Source organism: Marmota monax, unplaced genomic scaffold, assembly GCF_021218885.2.
Source record: "Marmota monax isolate L192 unplaced genomic scaffold, Marmota_monax_Labrador192_F-V1.1 WCK01_AAM20220418_F8-fsc00136, whole genome shotgun sequence".
Lineage (NCBI taxonomy): Eukaryota > Metazoa > Chordata > Mammalia > Rodentia > Sciuridae > Marmota > Marmota monax.
Window position 1 is genome coordinate 3,555,746 of NW_026693905.1, and position 7,483 is coordinate 3,563,228.

Here is a 7,483-nt window from a genome sequence, read left to right on the forward strand (position 1 = left end):
TGAATACAAAGAATAATGCTTACATAGTCTTTAGTCTGATGAGACATATATAAATAAAGATTGCTTTAGAGCTGCTTCTGGATCAGAGAGCAGCGCTCCACCTGACCCCAGCTATTATCTTCAAAATCTGAGTCCGTGAGTCTGTGTTTTTCTCATCCGCCTTTGCCTGTCATTGTAACCTGCTAGGTTGCCTGCACTGGTTGCAGCACCCTGTGTCCTTAAATATTGGATATATGTAAATTTCTTTTGATTTTGAGAGGGGCTTATACTCCAAGTTTGCCTTGAGTCTCAGAGGAGACTTTGGACTTGTACTTTTGTGCAATGCTAAAGCTGTTAAGACTATGTGGACTCTTGGAAATGTAGTAAATGCATTTTGCATTGTGAGATGGACACGAGCTTTTGAGGGCCAGGAGATGAATTTTATGGTTTAGATGTGAGATGTCACCACAAAGCTCATGCGTGAGACAATTCAAGAAACTTTAAAGGTTAAAATCATTGGGTTGAGATACTCAACTAATCAATGCAAAAATCTGCTGAAAGAGATTACTGAATGGTAACTATAGGCAGATAGGGTGTAGCTGGAGGAGGAGGGTCATTGGGGGTGTGCCCTTGGGGTATGCATTTTGTCACTGAAGAGTACAGCTCTCCCTCTCTCTCTGCTTCCTGGTGCCATGACCTGAGCCACTTTCTTCTGCCACACCTTGGATCCAGAGCAGTGGAGTTGGCCATCTATGGACTGAGACCTTTGAGACTGTAAATCATCAGATAAACTTTTTCTCCTCTAAAAAAGTTTGTATCAGGTAGTTTTGTCACAGCAGAAAAACAGTAGACATCCTGTTTGGTATAATAGTCACCTGTGGTTTAGTGTCTACCTAAATTTTGGAAAAATCTTAACCAAATTTTTTTTTCAAATAGTTCCTCTGTCCTTTTCTCTTTTTAAGTTCTGGAATTACATGTATTTTGGATCACTTGATATTGTTCTAGAGCTCCTGGTTGCCCTATGGTGGTTACTATTTTATCACTGTTTAAAATGTCTTCAATTTATGTTATTTCTAGACTTCTATTCCTGCTCACTGATTCTTCAGTGTGAATCTCAATGAGATCTTCATCACTGTTACTGTGCCTCCCATTTCTAGTGTTTCTTGTTTATTTTCCTTCCTACTTTCTGTCTCTGCAGATCTTGCTGAGTGTCTATCCTCTCTATTAGGGACATTACTATATTGGTCATAGTTATTTTGTTTTCCTTGTCAGATAGTTCTAATATCTTCCATGTCTGAGTGTAGTGCTAATGATCACTTTGTCTTTTGGACTGTGTTCTTAGTTATTGCCATATTCCATGTTTTATGTAATTCTTATTAATAGCTGGACATCTTATTAATAGTAAGACAATAAAGACTGAGGCAAGAATATTTATCCTAGGAAATGGGCTCACTTTATTTCAACTAGACCTTTAATGAAGGGGCATGAGAAAATCTAATTAGGAGGTAGACTGGTTTTGCAGTTTGTTCTGTTTATGTGTGTACTTAGCACATTACAGACTTCAAATCCCTCTTAGCAATGCCTTGGGTTTAGGGTGCTAACTTCTTTGCCAAAAGGTTTTCTTGGTTTTGTTTTCATTTGTGTGTTTTTAAAGTTGCTACACACTTGGCTTTCATCCACCATTTGCGCTGGACCTTATGGAGGGTCTATTTGGTGAAGCTACTTGTTACTAGATGTTTATTAGCCTGGCAATAGAAAGTGGTATATGGGTATTCTCTGTGATTCAGCTAAAACTTTAGGCATATATCATGTCCTGTGGGGCTTGTGGGTCTACTTTTCTCACTACCCATTTCCTAGTAGATAGTTGTTCCCTCTTAAGGGATGGAGGGTTTTTTTGTTGTTGTTTTTTATTGTTTTTTTCCTGTTTTCTCCCTTTAGCTATAGTGAATGTTCCCAGCCCTTAGGATAAGAGTATTTGCCCCTTCCCTCACAGATGAGGGTCTTGTTCCTTAGAAGAGACAAAGCTTAAAAGGTCCCAAGAGAGTTCTGTGCCTTCCTCACAATTGTTCTCTTTTCTCAGTTTTTTTCAGTAAGTAAAACTTTTTTCAGGATATTTTGTTTTTCTATGTGTATGATCATCTGATAGGCTTTCTGTTAGGAAAAGATGCAAAAAGGTCTGCACACCTCTTATAATAGCAGCAGTTTTTCCAAGGCACACTTGTCTCCTTCTGTCAGCTTACCATCACCCTCACTTAACCCTCAGCAGGCTCTGCTACATCTTGCCCAGAAGAACTAGAATTTATGCCTTGCCCCTCCCTGCAGGTGGCTCATCTCTCTTTTTTATTTTGAACCAGTTGGTTGCCCTGTGACTCCACTACTTCAGTGGGTTCAAGTAACAAGAACTTGATATTTGTCAAAAAAAATTTTTTTTCCTGTATGGTTAGGAGCAATACTGTTTTCCAATTCTCACACTCCCTTAATGGAAACCAAAGGAGTTCCCATATGGATTATTTTTAATTGTCACTTCAAATTCCACCAAGGAAAGGTAATAAAATAGCATATTAGAATGGTTCCATTATGTGGGGATATTGTTAACTTGTTCGTTACTTTAGTCAGTTGGCAAATATTTGTTTAGTGGTTTAGTGCCTATTATGAACCATGTTTGTTCACAGTAAACTGATAAGATATAGAAATAATTTCCTGTAAATGTGGGTGGTATGTAGAAAATATTTTAAGAGCTATATAAAAAAATAAATAAGAAACTGGGTGCAGTGGTGCACGCCTGTAATCTCAGCAGCTTGGGAGGCTGAGGCAGGAGATCACAAGTTCAAAGCCAGCCTCAGCAACTTAGCAAGACCCTGTCTTTAGATAAAATATGAAACAGGGCTGGGGATGTGGCTTATTGGTTAAGAGCCCTTAGGTTCAATCACCAGTACAAAAAAGAAAATGAGCCTCAGCATTATTTCTATTACTGAAACATGAATTTTATGTCCAAAGTGATTTATTTGATACAAATTCATGTCTAATAAACAAAACTGTGGGTGTTAAGTGTAAACCAAATTTTGCATATTTATTGATTCTGAAGCATTAACAGGCAAAGACCAAGTTCTATAAACTATTATCTAAATGATACTTTGAGGAAAACACCAATAAGAGATGGATAATTTATACTTATTCAAATAATAGCTTACATTTATATTTTATAAACAGACTTGATACTTTACAATGGCAAATAGTTACTCAAAACTATTTATTGAATGATAAATAGTTTTGAGTAACTTTTACTTTTACTAGTCATTTGCCAAGATTACTGTACAAAGATTAAATACACAGTGAGTCAGGATGTATATATTATATATTATAGAAGAATACTGTTTAATACATGGAAGAAGAAGAGAAAACAGTCACCAGCCACATTTAGCCTAGGTAAACTATGTATGTAGCAAGTATCTATCAAAAAAAATCATGAATACATATGTCCGCATATATACATACACATACACATGTATTCTGTAACATCTGATAGGAAGATGGAAGCTTTCCAAAAACTGTTAGAAAACTTCATATTAAGGAAAGTTTATCAAAAATAGACTGCTCTGAGAAAAAGCAGATATGAATAATTTTAGCATGCTATTTTATCCTAAATAAATTCTAACTTTATTGCTTAAATATGAACAAATATTCTATATCATACAAACAAAACAAGGTCTAGGTACAGTCTATAATCAACCATTATTTGGTCAATCCAAGAACAGAGTGTCTGAGCAGAGCGTTTAATTCTGACATCCTGACTTCTCAGGGCTTCACTCATCAAAAGCTCAGCACATAAACACATTGCCTGCAGCCTTGCATTGATTGTCAGCACAATTAATTGCCAGGAAAACTGCAGTTTTATTAAGTGTACAGTACTAACAATAAAAACATCACTATTTATAGCACAGAGCATGGCGGGATATCTATACAAATAAAATATAACAATAATGAAAAAAAGGCCAGCCTGTAGTCCTACAGAAGAACATCAATGAATTTGTTTTAATGCCAAACCACAACAGGGTACTCAAGTGTCCCTGAGCATAAGATACTGCAACCTCTACTAAAATGCAAGACTCTTCTGTCATCTCTGCAATGTCAAAAGAAAAGAGGATGTCATCAAGCCTCTTCAAAACCGTTCCTTATAGTTTCAAATCTTCATTGTCCCCATACTCAACTACAGCAGCCCTGTGCTGTTTGTGTAGATAAGAAAAATATCATAGGTTCCAGTTAAATGAAGTATTGAAAAATGACCTAGGAATTAATTAGTGATGATATTTTAAAAGCAGATATATCCTGGGAATATAAGTGGCATATTTTTATAATTGAGGAAATGTCAATCCAGTATTAAAGACCAACTAGACTTCAATATACCTTTCAAGATTTTGAAATGAAGAGAATTTTTTTAATATCCTTTCACTTACATAGTTACTTATTACTGTAAGTTTGCAGTGCAGTGTTACAAATCCAGAAAGGCCAATGGATTCAAGAAAAAGGAGGAGCAGAAGGAAACATGAAGAAACTAACATGTACTGAAAATTGTTTGAAATATTTAAGTACCAGTGGTCACCTCCAATACAGCATTAGTTTGTTCCATCACATGGAAATCTGATTATTGTGGCTGAAGAATCTATGAAACAAAGTAGATCTGCATGGGAACATCTTTAAAAATGCTGTATCTACACAATCTAAATTTGAGGGGAAAAAAGGATTAATTTCAGGGCATATTGTTATTATTTAGATAGTTTGTATGAGACTCTGAAGTATTATATACAAAGCCACTGATTTTGTTCATAATGATAATGAGAATCAAACCAACCTCATTCTTCTATATTGGGTCCAATATACTACAGTACCTTGTATAACAAACAAAAAGACAGTTTGCTCCCAAAAGCCACATAATTGTACATAGGGTTAACTGAATTGAAACTAAGCAGATATTTTCTTGATCACATCCGTATCGAGTACAAGACTGAGTGAATTATATATATATAACAATGATGTATATATAATTAAGTATATATCTTAACCACAGACCTTCTGGTTTTTGTACAGAAGCAATCTCAAATGCCATTGGAAACAAACAGGAGAGACCTAAACTGAGACTCACAGAAATTAAAATGCCCCATCTAGGTTCCCCTGCTCATTAGTGACTGAAGCAAAGTAGAAGTTTCCTTTCCTTCTTGAGCTCTGTAGCATACAATCAGCTGTCATTGAACAAGTAACTATTTTATGTGTTTACATACTCTAACAGTAGAGGTATTTTATGTGTTTACATATTCTAACAGTAGAGGTATTTAGAGAGCCAAATTGAAGTTCAAAACTTATAAAATATGCTTTGTTGCATCACAATAGCACAAAATTCAAGAACAGAAAGCCATATATTATTCACCTTGTAGTCTCAGTGCAAGGTACATGCACAAACACAACATATTTGCAGTACTTTAAAATAAATCTCATTGATGAAAGATTTCCTTTAAAAGAATTTGGAATGTCATTTTGTAACTAGTAGCCTACTTGTTGATAAGGTGAAAGAGGTGAAGAAGAGGCATCTATGAGAGAAGCTTTACAACTTGTTTATAGCAAACCATAGCTATTCCTAGTCATCTAAAAAACAAAACAAAAAGTACACCTTTGACAAAAGACCAAAAAAAACAAGTTGAGATAAAATCACGAGTGCGCATGTGTGCACATACACACACACACACACACACACACATTGAAAATATGATTCATTAACTACCTATACACTGGGTATCTGATCTAATTTCCTAGTTTAGATAAGACAAACTACCATGGGAAAAGTGAAAATAGAGTAGATGTGCCGCAGTCTGGCTGGGCACAAAATCACGAGCCACTCAAGCAGGAACAAAGTTTATTTTTTGAAACTGCCGCCAATGTCCGGTACCGCCCGGGAAGATTTTTTCCACCCACGCGGCCTCCTCTCGGAACCGCAGAGAGAGCTCCTCCCCCGGAACTCCCTCCTACTGTACTTCACCAACCAATGGGAACTCTCCAGGAGTCCCGTAGCCCGCCTAGGTGAACAGCAGGAGTCCAATATCCATATGAATGCAAATCTTAACATAATCACATCATCTCAATGGCTAGCTGGCATCACCTTTCGACCAAAAATGCCATGCATCATATACTTGGCTCTTAGCATAGATGCACAGAGAACCAAGTTCTGAATATATTCTTATTTTTTCTTTGAAAGCCCCTGTCTAAAATAGGGTAGAGATGATGGGAGATATGTCTTAAAATGTTGACTAGCAAGGTTTCCACAGTGGCCTTCTCTAGTTGAACATCAGGAACATCTTTATGGGTAGAAGCTTTATAGATGAGCACATTACATTCATTCAGTCAATGCTAACAGATACACTTCTAATTTGGGCTAAATTCGAAACCCAGATTTTCCTCTTATCTTAAACGAGGGTATATACAGATAGTCTCTAAATTATGATGGCTCAACTTCTGATTGTTTTTACTTAATGAGGTATGAAAGCAATACATATTCAATAGAAACCAAACTTCAAATTTTATATTTTGATCTTTGCCTTGGCTAATAATATACAGTATGATTCTCTCTTCTAATTCTAGGTTGCAGTTCCCTGTCAACTACACAATCACAAGGGTTAACAACCAGTTTTCTACAGTGTACTGCTTAGTATATTAGATCACTTAAGTTATATTCAACTTAGGATATTGTGAATGCATGACAGGTTTATCCTGGTATGATCCCATGGTAAGTCAAGTATCGGTGTGTGTGAATATACATATAGCATATAGTTTTGGTATGAATTGTATATATAATTTATTTATTTCTGGCTTTGGACTCAATTTCCAGCATGGGACCATATCTTTGTAGCTGTGTGATCATGTTGAGAACATACTAATCACTCTTGGCTATAGTTTTCTGGTTTGTAAACTATAACTAAGACTGTTTCATAAAGCTTTGTGAAAATAAGTTAATAACATAAAGTACCTGTCGCATAAAGACTATCTAATGAGTTCTAGTACTCTTCTTGAGTATTGTCACTTGCCAGAGTTAAATTCACCACAAACAAGGTCCTCAATAAGATATCAATTGTAATGGTACAATTAAAAATGCTTTTTGAAATGACTCTAACGATGATAAGAAAAGCATTTCAACTAATTTCATAAATGAAATTTCTTATAATAATGAAAATATTATAGTATGTTTTGGGGTCACACAAACTGTTGGGAAAACAACACATTAGATGACATTTTTTCTTGTCTTTTTTTTTTTTTTTTTGTCCTTAGGTAGGACAAAAAAACTCATAGCATTTGACTCCTAGGATGCAATATGCTCCCAGTAGCCATTTTAACAGAGTTACTCACTCAACTTCTATGTATAACACTGTGTTACATAGACTGATAATGTATAGGAAGTGATTTTTCTTTGATTCTTACATCCAGCTTTTTCATAATTTCAAGAATTTCGTAATTCTTGTTG